General features: G+C 37.7%; 2 non-coding genes across 2 annotated transcripts; one reads left to right on the top strand and one right to left on the bottom strand.

Moving 5' to 3' along the window:
* Positions 1-9,126: 9,126 nt before the first annotated feature.
* Positions 9,127-9,234, bottom strand: LOC112787774 (small nucleolar RNA R71). Its single transcript, XR_003195167.1, has one exon. It is a non-coding gene; the product is annotated as a small nucleolar RNA R71 (small nucleolar RNA).
* Positions 9,235-19,295: 10,061 nt separating this feature from the next.
* On the top strand, positions 19,296-19,403 carry LOC112787194 (small nucleolar RNA R71). Its single transcript, XR_003194621.1, has one exon. It is a non-coding gene; the product is annotated as a small nucleolar RNA R71 (small nucleolar RNA).
* Positions 19,404-23,805: the final 4,402 nt, after the last annotated feature.

The raw sequence follows: 23,805 nt of genomic DNA, 5'->3' as shown, positions 1-23,805 counted from the left end.
CTGTCACTGCACCCAACATTCGCAAGTTTGAAGCTCGTCACAGTCATCCCTTCCCAGATCCTACTCGGAATACCACAGACAAGGTTTAGACTTTCTGGATCTCAGGAATGCTGCCAATTGGTTCTAGCCTATACCACAAAGGTTCTAATCTCACGGATTCGGATGCTCTGTTGTCAGGAGAGGTGATACAAATCGTGGATTAGAGACCCAAGAGATTATACTCCGGCTGTCATCCAATGACTACGTTGAACATCATGTAGACCGCTTGTGGTTGTCAGGCATGCGGATATTGGCTAAGCGAGTAATGAAGATAGTGGGTGATTGTCACGGGTCACCCCTTCATTCTAACTTAACTAAATTAAGTACGAGAGTATATCTTGGAAAAGAAGTAAGCATGAATTGAAAGAGAAACAATAGTACTTGCATTAATTCATGAAGAACAGCAGAGCTCCGCACCTTATTCTATGAGGTGTAGAAACTCCACCATAGAAAATACATAAGAGAAAAATGTCTAGGCATGGCTGAATGGCCAGCCTCCAAGTCCAATGATGATCAAAAGTCTCAAAAGTTCTGAATACAATGGTAAAAAGTGCTATTTATACTAAACTAGTTACTAGGGATTACAGAAAATGAGTAACTAAATGCAGATAGTGCAGAAATCCACTTCCGGGGCCCACTGGGTGTGTGCTTGGGCTCAGCATTGAGCTTTACACGTGCATAGGTCATTTCTAGAGTTAAACGCCAGCTTGGATGCTAGTTTGGGCGTTTAACTCCAGTTCTGGTGCCAGTTCTGGCGTTTTACACCAGAAAAGGGTCTCTGGTGGGCATTTGAACGCCAGTTTGGGCCATCAAATCTCGGGAAAAGTATGGACTATTATATATTTCTGGAAAGCCCAAGATGTCTACTTTCCAAAGCAATTGAGAGTGCGCCAATTGGGTATCTACGGCCCCAGAGAATCTACTTCGAGTGCAGGAGGGTCAGAATCCAGCAGCATCTGCAGTCCTTTCTCAGCCTCTGAATCAGACTTTTGTTCAGATCCCTCAATTTCAGCCAGAAAATACCTGAAATTATAGAAAAACACACAAACTCATAGTAAAGTCCAGAAATGTGATTTTTGCATAAAAACTAATAAAAATATAATAAGAAGTAACTAAAACATACTAAAAACTATGTAAAAATAATGCCAAAAAGGGTATAAATTATCCGTTCATCACAACACCAAACTTAAATTGTTGCTTATCCCCAAGCAACTAAAAACAAAATAGGATAAAAAGAAGAGAATATACAATAAATTTCAAAATTATCAATGAAGATTAGCTTCAATTAGATGAGTGGAACTAGTAGCTTTTTGCTTCTAAACAGTTTTGGCATCTCACTTTATCCTTTGAAGTTTAGAATGATTGGCATCCATAGGAACTCAGAATTCAGATAGTGTTATTGATTCTCCTTCTCCTAGTTTAGTATGTTGATTCTTGAACACAACTACTTTATGAGTCTTGGCCGTGACCCTAAGCATTTTGTTTACCAGTATTACCACCGGATACATAAATGCCACAGACACATAACTAGGTGAACCTTTTCAGATTGTGACTCAGCTTTGCTAGAGTCCCTAGTTAGAGGTGCCCAGAATTCTTAAGCACACTCTTTTGCTTTGGACCACGACCTTAACCGCTCAGTCTCAAGCTTTTCACTTGACACCTTCACGCCACAAGCACATGGTTAAGGACAGCTTGATTTAGCCGCTTAGGCCATGATTTTATTCCTTTGGGCCCTCCTATCCATTAATGCTCAAAGCCTTGGATCCTTTTTACCCTTACTTTTTAGTTTAAAGGGTTATTGGCTTTTTGCTCTTGCCTTTTGGTTTAAAGAGCTGTTGGCCTTTTCTGCTTGCTTTTTCTTTTTCTTTTTTTTTCTTTATTATTCGCCCCTTTTTTCGCAAACTTTGTGTTTTTCACCGCTTTTCTTGCTTCAAGAATCAATTTTATGATTTTTTAGATTATCAATAACATTTCTCTTTTTTCATTATTCTTTCAAGAGCCAACAATTTTAAGATTTATAAACTTCACTATAAAAAATATGCACTGTTCAAGCTTTCATTCAGACAACAAAAAGTATTGCCACCACATCAAAATAATTAAACTATTTTCAAGATAGAATTCGAAATTCATGTACTTCTTTTTCTTTTTCAGAAAAAATTTTTCATTTTAAGAAAGGTGAAAGATTCATTGAATCATTCATAGCTTTAAGACATAGATACTAAACACTAATGATCATGTAATAAAGACAAAAACATAGATAGAACAAAAAATAGAAAAATAAGAACAAGGGAATTAAAGAACGGGTCTACCTTAGTGACGGCGGCTAGTTCTTCCTCTTGAAGATTCTATGGAGTGCTTGAGCTCCTCAATATCTCTTCCTTGCATTTGTTGCTCTTCCCTCCTAGCTCTTTTATTTTCTCCATCCTCTTTCTTGTGATGGGCTTTTGAGATGAATCTTTCCATCTCCCATGACTCGGAGTTGGAAGTAACTGCCTTCCCTTTCTTCTTCCTAGAGGTTTCTCCGGCCTTAGGTACCATTAATGGTTATGGAAAAACAAAAAGCTGAGCTTTTCCACACCAAACTTAAAAGCTTTGCTCATCCTCGAGCAAAATAAGACAGAAGGGAGTAGAAGAAGAATGATGCAATTAATTTTGAAAACTTATTAATGTGTACAAGAAAAATTAAAAAGAGTTGAGAAGAATTTGAAAATGTTTTGGAAGGAATTGAAAAGAAATAAGAAAAGAGAATTAAAAAGGATTGGAAAGATTATTAATATTTGAAAATAGAAATTGAAAGATGAACGTTTAAAATATGTTTGATACAAGAAATTATGAATTAAAACATGAAAAATTAAAAAAATCGAATTGGAAACAAAATTACCTCCCTTGTGTCATCCTGGCATTAAACGCCCAGAATGCTATACATTCTGGCATTTAACGCCCACTTGACTGCCTCTTTGGGCGTTTAACACCCAGCTAGATACCCTGGCTGGCGTTAAACGCCAGGAATCCTTCTTTACTGGTGGTGTGCGAAATCGTGATCATTGCTTCCTTGGTAACGGCGCTAAAAACTCAATATGCACGTTCATGATCTTAATTCTATTTCACAACTTCGCACAACTAAACAGCAAGTGCACTGGGTCATCCAAGTAATACCTTACGTGAGTAAGGGTCGAATCCCACGGAGATTGTTGGTATGAAGCAAGCTATGGTCATCTTGTAAATCTCAGTCAGGCGGATTAAATTGTTTTAAGAAATTATAGTGGATGAAAATAAATAAAATATAAAATAGGATAGTGGTACTTATGTAATTCATTGGTGAGAATTTCAGATAAGCGTATAGAGATGATTTCGTTCCTCTGAACCTCTGCTTTCCTGCTGTCTTCATCCAAGCAATCCTACACCTTTCCATGGCAAGCTTTGTGTAGGGGATCACCGTACTCAATGGCTACTTCCCATCCTCTCTGTGAAAATGGTCCGATGCGCTGTCACTGCATGGCTAATCATCTAGAGGTTCTCGATCATACTGGAATAGGATTCACCCACCTTTTGCGTCTGTCACTACGCCCAGTACTCGCGAGTTTGAAGTTTGTCACAGCCATCCCTTCCCGGATCCTACTCGGAATACCACAGACAAAGTTTAGACTTTCCGGATCTCAGGAATGGCCATCCATGGGTTCTAACTTATACTACGAAGATTCCAATATCTCGGACTCGGTCCTCTGTATTAGATATCCAAGAGATACTCATTCTAGCTTGTTTGCATGTAGAACGGACGTGTTTGTCAGGCACGCGTTCATAAGTGAGAATGATGATGAGCGTCACATAATCATCACATTCATCATGTTCTTGGGTGCGAATGGATATCTTAGAAGCGGAAGAAGTTGAATTGAATAGAAAAACAGTAGTATTTTGTATTAATTCATGAGGAACAGCAGAGCTCCACACCTTAATCTATGGTGTGTAGAAACTCTACCATTGAAAATACATAAGTGATAAGGTCCAGGCATGGCCGAATGGCCAGCCCCATGATCTAAGAACTAAACGTTCCAACATTATCAAATACAATAGTAAAAAGTCCTATTTATACTAGACTAGCTACTAGGGTTTACAGAAGTAAGTAATTGATGCAGAAATCCACTTTCGGGGCCCACTTGGTGTGTGCTTGGGCTGAGCATGAAGCTTTCACGTGGAGAGGTCAATTTTGGAGTTGAACGCCAGTTTGTAACGTGTTTCTGGCGTTGAACTCCACTTTGCAACTTGTTTCTGGCGCTGAACGCCAGACTGCAACATGGAACTGGCGTTCAACGCCCGTTTGCGTCGTCTAAACTCGGGAAAAGTATGGACTATTATATATTTATGGAAAGCCCTGGATGTCTACTTTCCAACGCAAATGGAAGCGTGCCATTTGGAGTTTTGTATCTCCAGAAAATCCACTTTGAGTGCAGGGAGGTCAGAATCCAACAGCATCTGCAGTCCTTCTTCAACCTCTGAATATGATTTTTGCTCAGGTCCCTCAATTTCAGCCAGAAAATACCTGAAATCATAGAAAAACACACAAACTCATAGTAAAGTCTAGAAATGTGATTTTTAATTAAAAACTAATAAAAATATACTAAAAACTAACTAAATCATACTGAAAACTATGTAAAAACAACGCCAAAAAGCGTATAAATTATCCACTCATCACAACACCAAACTTAAATTGTTGCTTGTTCCCAAGCAACTGAAAATCAAATAGGATAAAAAGAAGAGAATATACTATAAAATTCAAACTATCAATGAAACATAGCTCCAATCAGATGAGCGGGACTTATAGCTTTTTGCCTCTTGAATAGTTTTGGCATCTCACTTTATTCATTGAAGTTCAGAATAATTGGCATCTATAGGAACTCAGAGTTCAGATAGTGTTATTGATTCTCCTAGTTCAGTATGTTGATTCTTGAACATAGCTACTTTATGAGTCTTGGCCGTGTCCCTAAGCACTTTGTTTTCCAGTATTACCACCGGATACATAAATGCCACAGACACATAACTGGGTGAACCTTTTCAGATTGTGACTCAGCTTTGGTAAAGTCCCCAATTAGAGGTGTCCAGGGTTCTTAAGCATACTTGATGAGCGGATAATTTATACGCTTTTTGGCATTATTTTTAGTTTGTTTTCAGTATGATTTAGTTAGTTTTTAGTATATTTTTATTATTTTTTAATTAAAAATCACATTTCTGGACTTTACTATGAGTTTGTGTGTTTTTCTTTGATTTTAGGTATTTTCTGGCTGAAATTGAGGGACCTGAGCAAAAATCAGATTCAGAGGTTGAAGAAGGACTGCAGATGCTGTTGGATTCTGACCTCCCTGCACTCAAAGTGGATTTTCTAGAGCTACAGAATTCCAAATGGCGCGCTTCTAATTGCGTTCGAAAGTAGACATCCAGGGCTTTCCAGCAATATATAATAGTCCATACTTTGAATAAGTATTGATGACATAAACTGGCGTTCAACGCCAGTTCTATGCTGCATTCTGGAGTCAAACGCCAGAAACAAGTTGCAAAGTGGAGTTCAATGCCAGAAACACGTTACAAACTGGCGATCAACTCCAAGAATGATCTATCCACGTGTAAACTTCAAGCTCAGCCCAAGCACACAGCAAGTGGGCCCCAGAAGTGGATTTCTGCATCATTTACTCAATTCTGTAAACCCTAGTAACTAGTTTAGTATAAATAGGACTTTTTACTATTATCTTTACATCTTTAGTTTCATCTTTAGATCCCGTTTGGGGCTGGCCATTCGGCCATGCCTGAACCTTTCACTTATGTATTTTTCCACGGTAGAGTTTCTACACACCATAGATTAAGGTGTGGAGCTCTACTGTTCCTCAAAGATTAATGGAAAGTACTACTGTTTTTCTATTCAATTCAACTTATTCCGCTTCTAAGATATTCATTCGCACTTCAACATGAATGTGATGATCATGACAAAGTCATCATCATTCCCCTATGAACGCGTGCCTGACAACCACTTTCGTTCTACCTTCGATTGAATGGATATCTCTTGGATATCTAATACAGGGGACCGAGTCCGAGTTATTAGCGTCTTCGTGGTATAAGTTAGAACCCATGGATGGCAATTCCTGAGATCCAGAAAGTCTAAACCTTGTCTGTGGTATTTCGAGTAGGATCTGGGAAGGGATGGCTATGACGAGCTTCAAACTCGCGAATGCTGGGTGTAGTGACTAACGCAAAAGGATAGTAAATCCTATTCCAGTATGATCGAGAACCGACAGATGATTAGCCATGCAGTGACAGCGCATTGGACCATTTTCACAGGAGGATGGGATGTAGCCATTGACAATGGTGATGCCCTACATAAAGCTTGCCATGGAAAGGAGTAGGATTGATTGGATGAAGACAACAGGAAAGCAGAGATCAGAGGAACGAAAGCATCTCTATACGCTTATCTGAAATTCTCACCAATGAATTACATAAGTACCACTATCTTATTTTATATTTTATTTAATTTTCATCCATTATAATTTCTTAAAACTATTTGAATCCGCCGAACTGAGATTTACAAGGTGACCATAGCTTGGTTCAAGCCGACAATCTCCGTGGGATTGACCCTTACTCACGTAAGGTTTATTACTTGGACGACCCAGTGCACTTGCTGGTTAGTTGTATGAAGTTGTGAAACAGATATAAGATCATGAACGTGCGTATTGAGTTTTTAGTGCCGTTACCAAGGAATGGAATGATCACGATTTCGCACAGCAAGTTTTTAGGTAATTTTTTTTTTCGTTTTATTTTCAAAAATAAATAAATAAATAAATAAATTATTTTCAAAAATCTTTCAAAAAAAAATTTTCTTTTCCTTTTGTTTTCGAAAATTATTCTAAATTTTTAAGAATGAATTCTAAAGTTTCAAAATGGTATGCTGAAGTTTGGCTGGCCATCAAGCTTTAGACTAACCTGGTATGATTCCTGAAATCTTGATTGAGGACTTTGAATTCATTGCTTCCTTTTCCCTATAGGTTTTCAAAAAAATAAAAATATACAAAAATCCAAAAAATTAATAAAATCATAAAATCAAAAATATTTTTTGTTTCTTGTTTGAGTCTAGAGTCAATTTTTAAGTTTGGTGTCAATTGCATTTTTTCTAAAAAAAATTTATGCATTTTTTGAAAATTCATGCATTCATAGTGTTCTTCATGATCTTCAAGTTGTTCTTGGTAAGTCTTCTTGTTTGATCTTCATATTTTCTTGTTTTGTGTATTTTCTTGTTTTTCATATGCATTTTTAATTTGTTAGTTTCTGAAGTTTGAAAATTTCTAAGTTTGGTGTCTTGCGTGTTCTTCTTTCATTAAAAATTTTCAAAAATAAGTCTTGATGTTCATCTTGATCTTCAAAGTATTCTTGGTGTTCATCTTGACATTCATAGTGTTCTTGCATGCATTGTGTGTTTTGATTCATAATTTTTATGTTATGAGTCTTTTTCATGTTTTTCTCTTTCTTCATTAAAAATTCAAAAATAAAAAAATATCTTTTCCTTATTTTATTCAAAATTTTCGAAAATATGATTTGATTTAGTCAAAAAGTTTTTAAATTTAATTGTTTCTTATGAATCAAATCAAATTTTCAATTTAAAAATCTTATCTTTTCAAAATCTTTTTCAAAAATCAAATCTTTTTCAAAATTTCTTTCTAATATTTTCGGAAATTTTTCAAATTAATTTTCAAAAATCTTTTTCTTAATTTTAGTTCATGATTTTCGAATTAGTTACTAACATTTAATGTGATTGATTCAAAAATATTAAGTTGTTACTTACCTAGTAGGAAAGGTTCAGTCTTTAAACTCTAGAATCATATCTTTTTAGTTTCTTGTTAGTCAAGTAATCAACTTTAGTTTTCAAAATCAAATCTTTTTAATTTTCTTTTCAAATCTTTTTCAAATTAAAATTTCAATCATATCTTTTTCAAATTCAATTTCAAAATCTTTTCCAACTTTTTATCTTTTTAAAATTGATTTTCAAATCATATCTTTTTGTTTCAATCATATCTTTTTAAATTTCAATCATATCTTTTTCAAAAACAAATTTCAAAACTTTTTCAATCAATCTTATCTTTTTGTTTCAATCATACCTTTTTCAAAACTACCTAACTAATCCTCTCTCTTATTTTCGAAAATTCCCTCTCCCCTTTTTCAAAATTTCTTTTTAATTAATTAATTGTTTTAAATTTTAATTTGAATTTTATTCTTCCTTTAATTTTTGAAAATCATCAACTCCATTTTAAAATTTATTTTCGAAATCTAACTTTCAAATTTAATTTTTATTTTAATTAAATTTCGAAATTCTCTCTCTCATCTCCTTCTATTTATTTATTCATCTACTAACACTTCTCTTCCATCCAAAAATTCGAACACCACCTCCCTCTCTGTGTTCGAGTTTTCCCACTTCTCTTCTTTACATTACATTCTTTTCTTCTTCTACTCACACAAAGGAATCTCTATACTGTGACATAGAGGATTCCATATTTTCTTTGTTATTCACTTCTTTGTCATATGAGCAGGAGCAAGGACAAGAACATTCTTGTTGAAGCAGATCCTGTACCTGAAAGGACTCTGAAAAGGAAACTAAGAGAAGTTAAAATACAACAATCCAGAGACAACCTTACAGGAATTTTCGAACAAGAAGAGGAGATGGCAGCCAAAAATAATAATAATGCAAGGAGGATACTTGGTGACTTTACTGCACCTAATTCCAATTTACATGGAAGAAGCATCTCCATTCCTGCCATTGGAGCAAACAATTTTGAGCTGAAACCTCAATTAGTTTCTCTGATGCAACAGAACTGCAAGTTTCATGGACTTCCATCTGAAGATCCTTTTCAGTTCTTAACTGAGTTCTTGCAAATCTGTGATACTGTTAAGACCAATGGGGTTGACCCTGAGGTCTACAGGCTTATGCTTTTCCCGTTTGCTGTAAGAGACAGAGCTAGAGTGTGGTTGGACTCTCAACCCAAAGATAGCCTGAACTCTTGGGATAAGCTGGTCACGGCTTTCTTAGCCAAGTTCTTTCCTCCTCAAAAGCTGAGCAAGCTTAGAGTGGATGTTCAAACCTTCAGACAGAAAGAAGGTGAATCCCTCTATGAAGCTTGGGAGAGATATAAGCAGCTGACCAAAAAGTGTCCTTCTGACATGCTTTCAGAATGGACCATCCTGGATATATTCTATGATGGTCTGTCTGAATTAGCTAAGATGTCATTGGATACTTCTGCAGGTGGATCCATTCACCTAAAGAAAACGCCTGCAGAAGCTCAAGAACTCATTGACATGGTTGCTAATAACCAGTTCATGTACACTTCTGAGAGGAATCCTGTGAGTAATGGGATGCCTCAGAAGAAGGGAGTTCTTGAAATTGATACTCTGAATGCCATATTGGCTCAAAATAAAATATTGACTCAGTAAGTCAATATGATTTCTCAGAGTCTGAATGGAATGCAAGCTGCATCCAACAGTACTCAAGAGGCATCTTCTGAAGAAGAAGCTTATGATCATGAGAACCCTGCAATAGCAGAGGTGAATTATATGGGTGAACCCTATGGAAACACCTACAATCCCTCATGGAGAAATCACCCAAATCTCTCATGGAAAGATCAACAAAAGCCTCAACAAGGCTTTAATAATGGTGGAAGAAACAGGTTTAGCAATAGCAAGCCTTTTCCATCATCCACTCAGCAAAAGACAGAGAGTTCTGAGCAGACTCCATCTAGCTTGGCAAATATAGTCTCTGATCTATCTAAGGCCACTCTAAGTTTCATGAATGAAACAAGATCCTTCATTAGAAATCTGGAAGCACAAGTGGGCCAGCTGAGTAAAAGGATCACTGAAACCCCTCCTAGTACTCTCCCAAGCAATACAGAAGAAAATCCAAAAGGAGAGTGCAAGGCCATTGAAATGACCATCATGGCCGAAACCACAAAAGAGGAGGAGGACGTGAATCCCAGTGAGGAAGACCTCCTAGGACGTCCAGAGATCAATAAGGAGTTTCCCTCTGAGGAACCAAAGGACTCTGAGGCTCATCTAGAGACCATAGAGATTCCATTAAACCTCCTTATGCCATTCATGAGCTCTGATGAGTATTCTTCTTCTGAAGAGAATGAAGATGTTACTGAAGAGCAAGTTTCCAAGTACCTTGGTGCTATCATGAAGCTGAATGCAAAATTATTTGGTAATGAGACTTGGGAAGATGAACCTCCCTTGCTCACCAATGAACTGAGTGATCTGGATCAACTGAGATTGCCTCAGAAGAAACAGGATCCTAGAAAGTTCCTAATACCTTGTACCATAGGCACCATGACCTTTGAGAAGGCTCTATGTGACCTTGGGTCAGGGATAAACCTCATGCCCTTCTCTGTAATGGAGAAACTGGGAATCTTTGAGGTACAAGCTGCCAGAATCTCACTAGAGATGGCAGACAACTCAAGAAAGTAGGCTTATGGACTAGTAGAGGACATGTTAGTAAAGGTTGAAGACCTTTACATCCCTGCTGATTTCATAATCCTGGATACTGGGAAGGAGGAGGATGAATCCATCATCCTTGGAAGACCCTTCCTAGCCACAGCAAGAGCTGTGATTGATGTGGACAGAGGAGAATTGATCCTTCAACTAAATGAGGATAACCTTATGTTTAAAACTCAAGGATCTCCTTCTATAACCATGGAGAGGAAGCATGAAAAGCTTCTCTCACTGTAGAGTCAACCAAAGCCCCCACAGTCAAACTCTAAGTTTGGTGTTGGGAGGCCTCAACCAAACTCTAAGTTTGGTGTTGGGAGTCTAAAAAATTGACCTGATCACCTGTGTGGCTCCATGAGAGCCCACTGTCAAGCTATTGACATTAAAGAAGTGCTTGTTGGGAGGCAACCCAATGTTATTTAATCATTTTTATTTTCTCTTTGTTATTTCATGTTTTATTAGGTTGATGATCATGTGGAGTCACAAAAACTACTGAAAAATCAAAAACAAAATGAAAAACAGCATTGAAAATAGAACACCCTGGAGGAAGGGCTTACTGGCGTTTAAACACCAGTAAGGAGCATCTGGCTGGTGTTTAACGCCAGAACAGAGCATGAAACTGGCGTTAAACGCCAGAAACAAGCAGCAGTCTGGCGTTTAAACACCAGGATTGCACCCAGAGGAAAGCTGGCGTTAAATGCCAGAAACAAGCATCAGATTGGCGTTTAACGCCAGAAACATGCTGCAGACTGGCGTTGAACGCCCAAAACAAGCATGGAAGTGGCGTTTAACGCCAGAAACATGCTGCAGTCTGGCATTAAACGCCAGGGTTGCCTACAGAGGGTGTTTACACGCCTAATTGGAGCAGTGATGATTAAAGTCCTTGGCCCCACTGGATCTGTGAACCCCACAGGATCTCCTAAGGATCTATGGACCCCACAGGAGCCCCACCTACTTCTTCTCTCCTCTTCACACCTTTTCATAACTCTCTTCTCCAAATACCCCTCACCAATCAACTCAATCACTCTTTCTCATCACCTCTTCACCACTCACATCCATCCTCTCTTCCCCAAAAACCCCACCTACCTTTAAATTCAAAATAATTTCCCTCCCAAACCCAACCCTAAATGGCTGAACCCTAACCCCTCCCTACTCCTATATAAACCCCTCATTCCCTCTTCATTTTCACACAACACAACCCTCTCTTCACCCCTTGGCCGAAACCAACTCTCTCTTCCTCTCCTCTATTTCTCTTCTTCTTCTACTTCTTTCTCTCTTCTTTTGCTCGGGGACGAGCAAACATTTTAAGTTTGGTGTGGTAAAAAGCATTGCTTTTTATTTTTCCATAACAATTCATGGCACCAAATGCCAAAGAAACCTCTAGAAAGAGGAAAGGGAAGGCAATTACTTCCACCTCTGAGTCATGGAAGATGGAGAGATTCATCTCTAAGGTCCATCAAGACCATTTCTATGAAGTTGTGGCCAAGAAGAAAGTGATCCCTGAGGTTCCTTTCAAACTAAAAAAGAATGAGTATCCGGAGATCCGACTTGAAATCCAAAGAAGAGGTTGGGAAGTCCTCACCAACCCCATTCAACAAGTCGGGATCTTAATGGTTCAAGAGTTCTATGCAAACGCATGGGTCACTAGAAACCATGATCAAAGTGTGAACCCGAACCCAAGGCATTGGCTCACTATGGTTCGGGAGAAATACTTAGATTTCAGTCCGGAAAATGTAAGGTTGGCATTTAACCTACCAATGATAGAAGAGAACACACGCCCCTATACTAGAAGAGTCAACTTTGATCAAAGTTTGGACCAAGTCCTCATGGACATATGTGTGGAAGGAGCTCAATAGAAAATTGACTCAAAAGGTAAGCCGGTTCAACTAAGAAGGCTTGACCTCAAACCAGTAGCTAGAGGATGGTTGGAGTTCATTCAACGCTCAATCATTCCTACTAGCAACCGGTCTGAAGTTACTATAGACCAGGCCATCATGATCCATAGCATCATGATTGGGGAGAAAGTGGAGGTTCATGAGATTATACCTCAAGAACTCTACAAGGTGGCTGACAAGTCCTCCAATTTGGCAAGGTTAGCCTTTCCTCACCTCATTTGCCACCTCTGCAATTCGGCTGGGATTGACATAGAGGGAGACATCCTCATTGAAGAGGACAAGCCCATCACTAAGAAAAGGATGGAGCAAACAAGAGAGCATGGACCTCAACATGAGCATGAGGAAATTCTTCACCATGAAATCCTTGAGATGCCTCAAGGGATGCACTTTTCTCCACAAAACTATTGGGAACAAATCAACACTTCCCTAGGTGAATTAAGTTCCAACATGGGACAATTAAGGGTGGAACATCAAGAGCACTCCATCATCCTCCATGAAATTAGAGAAGATCAAAGAGCTATGAGGGAGGAGCAAGAAAGACAAGGAAGAGATATAGAAGAGCTCAAAAGCACCATTGGTTCTTCAAGAAGAGGAAGACGCCACCCTCACTAAGGTGGACTCATTCCTTAATCTCCTTATTTATTTATTTTCCTGTTTTTCGATTTTTATGCTTTATGTTTGTTTATGTTTTTGTCTTCATGATCACTAGTATTTAAGTGTCTATGCCTTAAAGTTATGAATGTCCTATGAATCCATCACCTCTCTTGAATAAAAAAATGTTTTAATTACAAAAGAACAAGAAGTACATGGTTTCGAATTCATCCTTGAAACTAGTTTAATTATTTTAATGTGGTGACAATACTTTTTGTTTTCTGAATGAATGCTTGAACAGTGCATATGTCTTTTGAAGTTGTTGTTTAAGAATGTTAAATATGTTGGCTCTTGAAAGAATGATGATAAGGAGAAATGTTATTTGATAATCTAAAAAATCATAAAATTGATTCTTGAAGCAAGAAAAAGCAGTGAATACAAAAGCTTGCAGAAAAAAAAAAGAGAAAAAAATATATATAGCGAAAAAAAAAAGAAGCAAGCAGAAAAAGCCAAAAGCTCTTAAAACCAAAAGGCAAGAGCAAAAAGCCAATAACCCTTAAAACCAAAAGGAAAGGGTAAATAAAAAGGATCCCAAGGCTTTGAGCATCAGTGGATAGGAGGGCCTAAAGGAATAAAATCCTAGCCTAAGCGGCTAAACCAAGCTGTCCCTAATCATGTGCTTGTGGCGTGAAGGTGTCAAGTGAAAACCTGAGACTGAGCGGTTAAAGTCAAGGTCCAAAGCAAAAAAAGAGTGTGCTTAAGAACCCTGGACACCTCCAATTGGGGACTTTAGCAAAGCTGAGTCACAATCTCTAAAGGTTCACCCAGTTATGTGTCTGTGGCATTTATGTATCCGGTGGTAATACTGGAAAACAAAGTGCTTAGGGCCACGGCCAAGACTCATAAAGTAGCTGTGTTCAAGAATCAACATACTAAACTAGGAGAGTCAATAACACTATCTGAACTCTGAGTTCCTATAGATGCAAATCATTCTGAACTTCAATAGATAAAGTGAGTGCCAAAACTATTCAAGAGGCAAAAAGCTACAAGTCTCGCTCATCTGATTGGAGCTATGTTTCATTGATATTTTTGAATTTATAGTATATTCTCTTCTTTTTATCCTATTTGATTTTCAGTTGCTTGGGGACAAGCAACAATTTAAGTTTGGTGTTGTGATGAGCGGATAATTTATACGCTTTTTGGCATTGTTTTTAGTATGTTTTCAGTATGATTTAGTTAGTTTTTAGTATATTTTTATTAGTTTTTAATTAAAAATCACATTTCTAGACTTTACTATGAGTTTCTGTGTTTTTCTGTGATTTCAGGTATTTTCTGGCTGAAATTGAGGGACCTGAGCAAAAATCAGATTCAGAGGTTGAAGAAGGACTACAGATGTTGTTGGATTCTGATCTCCCTGCACTCAAAGTGGATTTTCTGGAGCTACAGAACTCCAAATGGCGCGCTTCTAATTGCGTTGGAAAGTAGACATCCAAGGCTTTCCAGAAATATATAATAGTCCATACTTTGAATAATGATTGATGACGTAAACTGGCGTTCAACACTAGTTCCATGCTGCATTCTAGAGTCAAAAGCCAGAAACAAGTTGCAAAGTGGAGTTCAACGCCAGAAACACGTTACAAACTGGCGTTCAACTCCAAGAATGACCTCTCCACGTGTAAACTTCAATCTCAGCCCAAGCACACACCAAGTGGGCCCCAGAAGTGGATTTCTGCATCATTTACTCAATTCTGTAAACCCTAGTAACTAGTTTAGTAAAAATAGGACCTTTTACTATTATGTTTACATCTTTAGTTTCATCTTTAGATCACGTTTGGGGGCTGGCCATTCGGCCATGCCTGAACCTTTCACTTATATATTTTTCCATGGTAGAGTTTCTACACACCATAGATTAAGGTGTGGAGCTCTGCTATTCCTCAAAGATTAATGCAAAGTACTACTGTTTTTCTATTCAATTCAACTTATTCCGCTTCTAAGATATTCATTTGCACTTCAACATGAATGTGATGATCGTGACAAAGTCATCATCATTCCCCTATGAACGCGTGCCTGACAACCACCTTCGTTCTACCTTCGATTGAATGGATATCTCTTGGATATCTAATACAGGGGACCGAGTCCGAGTTATTAGCGTCTTCGTGGTATAAGTTAGAACCCATGGATGGCCATTCCTAAGATCCGGAAAGTCTAAACCTTGTCTGTGGTATTCCGAGTAGGATCTGGGAAGGGATGGCTGTGACGAGCTTCAAACTCGCGAATTCTAGGCGTAGTGACAGACACAAAAGGATAGTAAATCCTATTCCAGTATGATCGAGAACCGACAGATGATTAGCCATGCAGTGACAGCGCATTGGACCATTTTCACAGCAGGATGGGATGTAGCCATTGACAACGGTGATGCCTTACATAAAGCTTGCCATGGAAAGGAGTAGGATTGATTGGATGAAGACAGCAGGAAAGCAGAGATCAGAGGAACGAAAGCATCTCTATACGCTTATCTGAAATTCTCACCAATGAATTACATAAGTACAACTATCCTATTTTATATTTTATTTAATTTTCATCCACTATAATTTCTTAAAACTATTTGAATCCGCCTAACTGAGATTTACAAGGTGACCATAGCTTGCTTCAAGCCGACAATCTCCGTGGGATCGACCCTTACTCACGTAAGGTTTATTACTTGGATGACCCAGTGCACTTGCTGGTTAGTTGTACAAAGTTGTGAAACAAATATAAGATCATGAACGTGCGTATTGAGTTTTTAGCGCTGTTACCAAGGAATGGAATGATCATGATTTCGCACACCAACACTCTTCTTTTTGCTTTGGATCTTGACTTTAACCGCTCAGTCTGAAGTTTTCACTTGACACTTTCACGCCACAAGCACATGGTTAGGGACAGCTTGGTTTAGCCGCTTAGGCCAGGATTTTATTCCTTTAGGCCCTCCTATCCACTGATGCTCAAAGCCTTTGATCCTTTTTATTTACCCTTGCCTTTTGGTTTTAAGGGCTATTGGCTTTTTCTGCTTGCTTTTTCTTTTTCTTTTTCTCTTTTTTTTTTCTGCAAGCTTTTTGTATTCACTGCTTTTTCTTGCTTCAAGAATCATTTTTATGATTTTTAAGATTATCAAATAACATTTCTCCTTTTCATCATTCTTTCAAGAGCCAACATATTTAACATTCATAAACAACAACTTCAAAAGGCATATGCACTGTTCAAGCATACATTCAGAAAACAAAAAGTGTTGCCACCACATCAAAATAATTAAACTAGTTTCAAGGATGAATTCGAAACCATGTACTTCTTGTTCTTTTTTAATTAAAACATTTTTCATTTAAGAGAGGTGATGGATTCATATTCACTACTTTAAGGCATAGACACTTGGATACTAATGATCATGTAATAAAGACACAAACATAGATAAACATTTAACATAAGAAAATGAAAAACAGAAAATTTAAGAACAAGGAATGAGTCCACCTTAGTGATGGTGGCGTTTCCTTCTTGAGGAACCAATGATGTCCTTGAGATCTTCTATGTCTCTTCCTTGTCTTTGTTGCTCCTCCCTCATTGCTCTTTGATCTTTTCTAATTTCATGAAGCATGATGGAGTGATCTTGATGTTCCACCCTTAGTTGTCCCCAATAATTGTGTGGAGGAAAATGTATCCCCTAAGGTATCTCAGGGATCTCTTGATTTGCAGTCAAATGTTCTACCACTGAGCTATAGACCCTTGAGACGAATCTATCCATCTCCTATGACTCGAAGGTGGAAGCTTTTGTCTTCTCTTTCCTCTTTCTAGAGGTTTCTCTGGCCTTAGGTGCCATCAATGGTTATGGAAAAACAAAAAAGCTTATGCTTTTACCACACCAAACTTAAAATTTTTGCTCGTCCTCGAGTAAAAGAAGAAAGAAGGGAGGAGAAGAAGAAGAGATGGATGTGTGTTGATGGTTTAAATTTGAGTGGGTGGGTGGGTTATATGATGGTTTTAGGAGAGTAATGGATGTGAGTGGTGAAGGGTTCTTGGAAAAGGGTGATATAGGATTATAAGGAGGGAAGGTGAGTGGAGGTATGTGGGGATCCTGTGGGGTCCACAGATCTTGAGGTGTCAAGGATTTGCATCCCTGCACCAGTTAGGCATGTAAAACGCCTTTGCATGCAATTCTGGCGTTTAAACGCTGAAATGATGCTTGTTCTGGGCGTTCAACGTCCAGATGCAGCATGTTTTTGGCGTTGAACACCAGTTCTATGCTTGTTTCTGGCGTTCAACGCCAGATCCATGCTCTGTTCTGACGTTGAACGCCAGCCAGATGCTCCTTACTGGCGTTTAAACGCCAGTAAATCCTTCCTCCATGGTGTTCTGTTTTCAATACTGTTTTTCATTCTGTTTTTGAATTTTTTTGTAGTTTTTGTGACTCCACATGATCATGATCCTAATAAAACATGAAAGAACAATGAAAATAAAAATAAAATTAGATAAATAAAAATTGGGTTGCCTCCCAACAAGCGCTTCTTTAATGTCAATAGCTTGACAGTGGGCTCTCATGGAGCCACACAGGTGATCAGGTCAATTTTATAGACTCCCAATAACAAACTTAGAGTTTGGATATGGGAGTTCAACACCAAACTTAGAGTTTGGCTGAGGCCTCCCAACACCAAACTTAGAGTTTGACTGTGGGGGCTTTAGTTGACTCTGTACCGAGAGAAGCTTTTCATACTTCTTCTCCATTGTTATAGAAGGAGATCCTTGAGTTTTAAACACAAGGTTGTCCTTATTCAGTTGAAGGACCAACTCTCCTCTGTCCACATCAATCACAGATCTTGTTGTGGCTAGGAAAGGTCTTCCAAGGATGATGCATTCATCCTCATCCTTTCCAGTGTCTAGGATTATGAAATCAGCAGGGATGTAAAGTCCTTCAACCTTTACTAACACGTCCTCTACTTGTCCATAAGCCTGTTTCATGGATTTGTCTGCCATCTCTAATAAGAATTTGGCAGCCTGTACCTCAAAGATTCCCAATTTCTCCATTACAGAGAGTGGCATGAGGTTTATTCCTGACCGAAGGTCACATAGAGCATTCTCAAAGGTCATGGTGCCTATGGTACAAGGTATTAAGAACTTTCCAGGATCCTGTTTCTTCTGAGGTAATGTCAGTTGATCCAGATCACTCAGTTCATTGATGAGGAAGGGAGGTTCATCTTCCCAAGTCTCATTACCAAATAATTTGGCATTCAGCTTCATGATTGCACCAAGGTACTTGGCAACTTGCTCTTCAGTAACATCCTCATTCTCTTCAGAAGAAGAATACTCATCAGAGCTCATGAAGGGCATAAGGAGGTTTAATGGAATCTCTATGGTCTCTAGATGAGCCTCAGATTCCTTTGGTTCCTCAGAGGGAAACTCCTTGTTAATCACTGGACGTCCCAGGAGGTCTTCCTCACTGGGATTCACATCCTCCTCCTCCCTTGTGGGTTCGGCCATGATTGATATATCAATGGCCTTGCACTCTCTCTTTGGATTCTCTTCTGTATTGCTTGGGAGAGTACTAGGAGGTGTTTCAGTGATTTTCTTACTCAGCTGGCCCACTTGTGCCTCCAAATTTCTTATGGAGGACCTTGTTTCACTCATAAAACTTAGAGTAGCCTTGGATAGATCAGAGACTAAGTTTGATAAATTAGAGGTATTTTGTTCAGAGTTCTCTATCTGTTGCTGAGAAGATGATGGAAAAGGCTTGCTATTGCTAAACCTGTTTCTTCCACCATTATTAAAGCCTTGTTGAGGCTTTTGTTGATCCTTCCATGAGAGATTTGGATGATTTCTCCATGAGGGGTTATAGGTGTTTCCATAAGGTTCACCCTTATAATTTACCTCTGCTATTGCAGGGTTCTCAGGATCATAAGCTTCTTCTTCAGAAGATGCCTCTTGAGTACTGTTGGATGCAGCTTGCATTCCATTCAGACTCTGAGAAATCATATTGACTTGCTAAGTCAATAGTTTGTTCTGAGCCAATATGGCATTCAGAGCATCAATTTCAAAAACTCCCTTCTTCTGAGGCGTCCCATTATTCACAGAATTTCTCTCATAAGTATACATGAATTGATTATTTGCAACCATGTCAATAAGTTCTTGAGCTTCTGTAGGCGTTTTCTTTAGGTGAATGGATCCACCTGCAGAATGGTCCAATAACATCTTGGAGAACTCAGACAGACCATAATAAAAGATATCCAAAATGGTCCATTCTGAAAGCATGTCAGGAGGACACCTTTTGGTCATCTGCTTGTATCTTTCCCAAGCTTCATAGAGGGATTCACCATCTTTTTGCTTGAAGGTCTGAACATCCACTCTAAGCTTGCTCAGCTTTTAAGGAGGAAAGAACTTAGCCAAGAAGGCCGTGACCAGCTTATCCCCAGAGTTCAGGCTATCTTTAGGTTATGAGTCCAACCATGTTCTAGCTCTGTCTCTTATAGCAAACGGTAAAAGCATAAGCCTATAGACCTCGGGATCAACCCCATTGATCTTAACAGTATCACAGATCTGCAAGAATTCAGTTAAGAACTGAAAAGGATCTTCAGATGGAAGTCCATGAAACTTGCAGTTCTGCTGCATCAGAGAAACTAATTGAGGTTTCAGCTCAAAGTTGTTTGCTCCAATGGCAGGGATGGATATTCTTCTTCCATGTAAATTGGAATTAGGTGCAGTAAAGTCACCAAGCATCCTCCTTGCATTATTATTATTTTCGGCTGCCATCTCCTCTTCCTGTTCGAAAATTCTTATAAGGTTGTCTCTGGATTGTTATATTTTAGCTTCTCTTAGTTTCCTTTTCAGAGTCCTTTTAGGTTCAGGATCTGCTTCAACAAGAATGTTCTTGTCCTTGCTCCTGCTCATATGAAAAAGAAGAAAACAGAAAATAATATGGATCCTCTTTGCCTCAGTAGAGAGAGGTTCCTTTGTGTGAGTAGAAGAAGAAAAGAATGTAATGTAAAGAAGAGAAGAGGAAAAACTCGAACACAGAGAGGGAGGTGGTGTTCGAATTTTAGATGGGAGAGAAGTGTTAGTAGATGAATAAATAAATAGAATGAGATGAGAGAGAGAATTTCGAAATTTAAGTAAAATAAAAATTAAAATTGAAAGTTAGATTTCGAAAATTAAAGTTGAAATTAAATTAAAATTAAAATAATTAGTTAATTAAAAAGGAGTTTTGAAAAAGGAGAGAGGGAATTTTCGAAAATAAGAGAGAGAGGATTAGTTAGGTAGTTTTGAAAAAAGATATGATTGAAACAAAAAGATAAGATTGATTGAAAAAGATTTGAAAATCAATTAAGAGGTTAGGAAAGAAGTTAGAAAAGATTTTGAAATTGATTTTGAAATAGATATGATTGAAATTAAAAAAAAAGATATGATTGAAACAAAAAGATATGATTGATTGAAACTTATTTTGAAAAAGATTTGAAAAAGAAATTTAAAAAGATTTGAATTTTTTTAAAATTAAAGTTGATTACTTGACTAACAGGAAACAAAAAGATATGATTTTAAAAATTAAAGATTAATCTTTTCTTAAAAGGCAAGTAACAACTTGAAATTTTTCAATCAATCATATTAAATGTTAGTATTAATTTCGAAAATCATGGAATAAAGATAAGAAAAAGATTTTTGAAATTTAATTTTAAAAAAAAATCAAAATTATTAAGAAAAATTTGAAAAAGATTTGATTTTGTTGAAAAAGTTTTGAAAAAGATAGGATTTTTAAATTGAAAATTTGATTTGACTCATAAGAAACAACTAGATTTTTTTTTTTAATTTTGAAAAAGTCAATCCAAATTTTCGAAATTTTAAGAGAGAAAAAGGGAAAGATATTTTTTTTTATTTTTGAATTTTTAATGAAGAAAAAGAAAAACATGAAAAAGACTCATAACATAAAAATTATGAATCAAAACACACAATGCATGCAAGAACACTATGAATGTCAAGATGAACACCAAGAACACTTTGAAGATCAAGATGAACATCAAGACTTATTTTTGAAAATTTTTAAGAAAAGAAAAACATGCAAGACACCAAACTTAGAAATTTTCAATAATTAGACACTAACAAATTAAAAATGCATATGAAAAACAAGAAAAGTCAAAAAACAAGAAAATATGAAGATCAAACAAGAAGACTGGCCAGGAACAACTTGAAGATCATGAAGAACATATGATGAATTTTCGAAAATTCTTGAGAAAAAAGAAACACATGCAAGACACCAAACATAAATCTTGACTCTAGACTCAAACAAGAAACACAAAAATTATTTTTGATTTTATGATTTTAAAAACTTTTTTGGATTTTTTTCGAAAATTAATTGGGAAAAACGAAAAAGAAGAAAATATTTTCTTTTTTTTTTTATTTTTTTCAAAAATAAGAATAATAAAATCAAAAAGGTTAAAATTAAAATAAAGTTACCTAATCTGAGCAACAAGATGAACCGTCAGTTGTCCAAACTCGAACAATCCCTGGCAACGGCGCCAAAAACTTGGTGTGCGAAATCGTGATCATTGCTTCCTTGGTAACGGCGCTAAAAACTCAATACGCACGTTCATGATCTTAATTCTATTTCACAACTTCGTACAACTAACCAGCAAGTGCACTGGGTCGTCCAAGTAATACCTTACGTGAGTAAGGGTCGAATCCCACGGAGATTGTTGGTATGAAGCAAGCTATGGTCATCTTGTAAATCTCAGTCAGGCGGATTAAATTGTTTTAAGAAATTATAGTGGATGAAAATAAATAAAATATAAAATAGGATAGTGGTACTTATGTAATTCATTGGTGAGAATTTCAGATAAGCGTATAGAGATGCTTTCGTTCCTCTGAACCTCTGCTTTCCTGCTGTCTTCATCCAAGCAATCCTACTTCTTTCCATGGCAAGCTTTGTGTAGGGCATCACCGTTGTCAATGGCTACTTCCCATCCTCTCTGTGAAAATGGTCCGATGCGCTGTCACTGCATGGCTAATCATCTGGAGGTTCTCAGTCATACTGGAATAGGATTCACCCTCCTTTTGCGTCTGTCACTACGCCCAGTACTCGCGAGTTTGAAGTTCGTCACAGCCATCCCTTCCCGGATCCTACTCGGAATACCACAGACAAGGTTTAGACTTTCCGAATCTCAGGAATGGCCATCCATGGGTTCTAACTTATACCACGAAGATTCCAATATCTCGGACTCGGTCCTCTGTATTAGATATCCAAGAGATACTCATTCTAGATTGTTTGCATGTAGAACGGACGTGTTTATCAGGCACGCATTCATAAGTGAGAATGATTATGAGCGTCACATAATCATCACATTCATCATGTTCTTGGGTGCGAATGGATATCTTAGAAGCGGAATAAGTTGAATTGAATAGAAAAATAGTAGTACTTTGTATTAATTCATGAGGAACAGCAGAGCTCCACACCTTAATCTATGGTGTGTAGAAACTCTACTATTGAAAATACATAAGTGATAAGGTCCAGGCATGGCCGAATGGCCAGCCCCATGATCTAAGAACTAAACATCCCAAGATTATCAAATACAATAGTAAAAAGTCCTATTTATACTAGACTAGCTACTAGGGTTTACAGAAGTAAGTAATTGATGCAGAAATCTACTTCCGGGGCCCACTTGGTGTGTGCTTGGGCTGAGCATGAAGCTTTCACGTGGAGAGGTCAATTTTGGAGTTGAACGCCAGTTTGTAACGTGTTTCTGGCGTTGAACTCCACTTTGCAACTTGTTTCTGGCGCTGAACGCCAGACTGCAACATGGAACTGGCATTCAACACCAGTTTGCATCGTCTAAACTCGGGCAAAGTATGGACTATTATATATTGCTGGAAAGCCCTAGATGTCTACTTTCCAACGCAATTAAAAGCTTGCCATTTGGAGTTCTGTAACTCCAGAAAATCCACTTTGAGTGCTGGGAGGTCAGAATCCAATAGCATCTGCAGTCCTTCTTCAACCTCTGAATCTGATTTTTGCTCAGGTCCCTCAATTTCAGCCAGAAAATACCTGAAATCACAGAAAAACACACAAACTCATAGTAAAATCTAGAAATGTGATTTTTAATTAAAAACTAATAAAAATATACTAAAAACTAACTAAATCATACTGAAAACTATGTAAAAACAATGCCAAAAAGCATATAAATTATCCGCTCATCAACTGGGCATTTTTTGAACGCCCAGAATGCTGCCGTTTCTGGCGTTAAACGCCCAGAATGCTGCCTGCATGGGCGTTAAATGCCCATTCTGCTATCTTTACTGGCGTTTAAACGCCAATAAGCCTGTCCTACAGGGTGTGCTATTTTTGATGCTGTTTTTAATTTTACTTTAATTCTGTAGCTGTTTTTATGATTCCACATTATCATCAACCTAAAGAAAACATAACATGACAATGGAAAACAAATGTCTATAAAATAAATATAATTAAATAACATCGGGTTGCCTCCCAATAAGCGCTTCTTTAATGTCAATAGCTTGACAGTGAGCTCTTACAGAGTTTCACAAAGACTCGAAGCTTAATGGTGGCCTCCCAACACCAAACTTAGAAGTTGAGTGTGGGGGCTCAGTTTGACTCTGTATTGAGAGAAGCTTTTCATGCTTCCTCTCCATGGTTACAAAAGAAGATCCTTGAGCCTTAAACACAAGGTAGTCCTCATTTAATTGAAGGACTAACTCTCCTCTGTCCACATCAATCACAGCCCTTGATGTGGCTAGGAAGGGTCTTCCAAGGATA

Source organism: Arachis hypogaea, chromosome 20 (genome assembly GCF_003086295.3).
Source record: "Arachis hypogaea cultivar Tifrunner chromosome 20, arahy.Tifrunner.gnm2.J5K5, whole genome shotgun sequence".
In the NCBI taxonomy this organism is placed as follows: Eukaryota; Viridiplantae; Streptophyta; class Magnoliopsida; order Fabales; family Fabaceae; genus Arachis; species Arachis hypogaea.
Note: the sequence above shows the minus strand (reverse complement) of the source record. Positions and strands in the feature narration are given on the sequence as shown.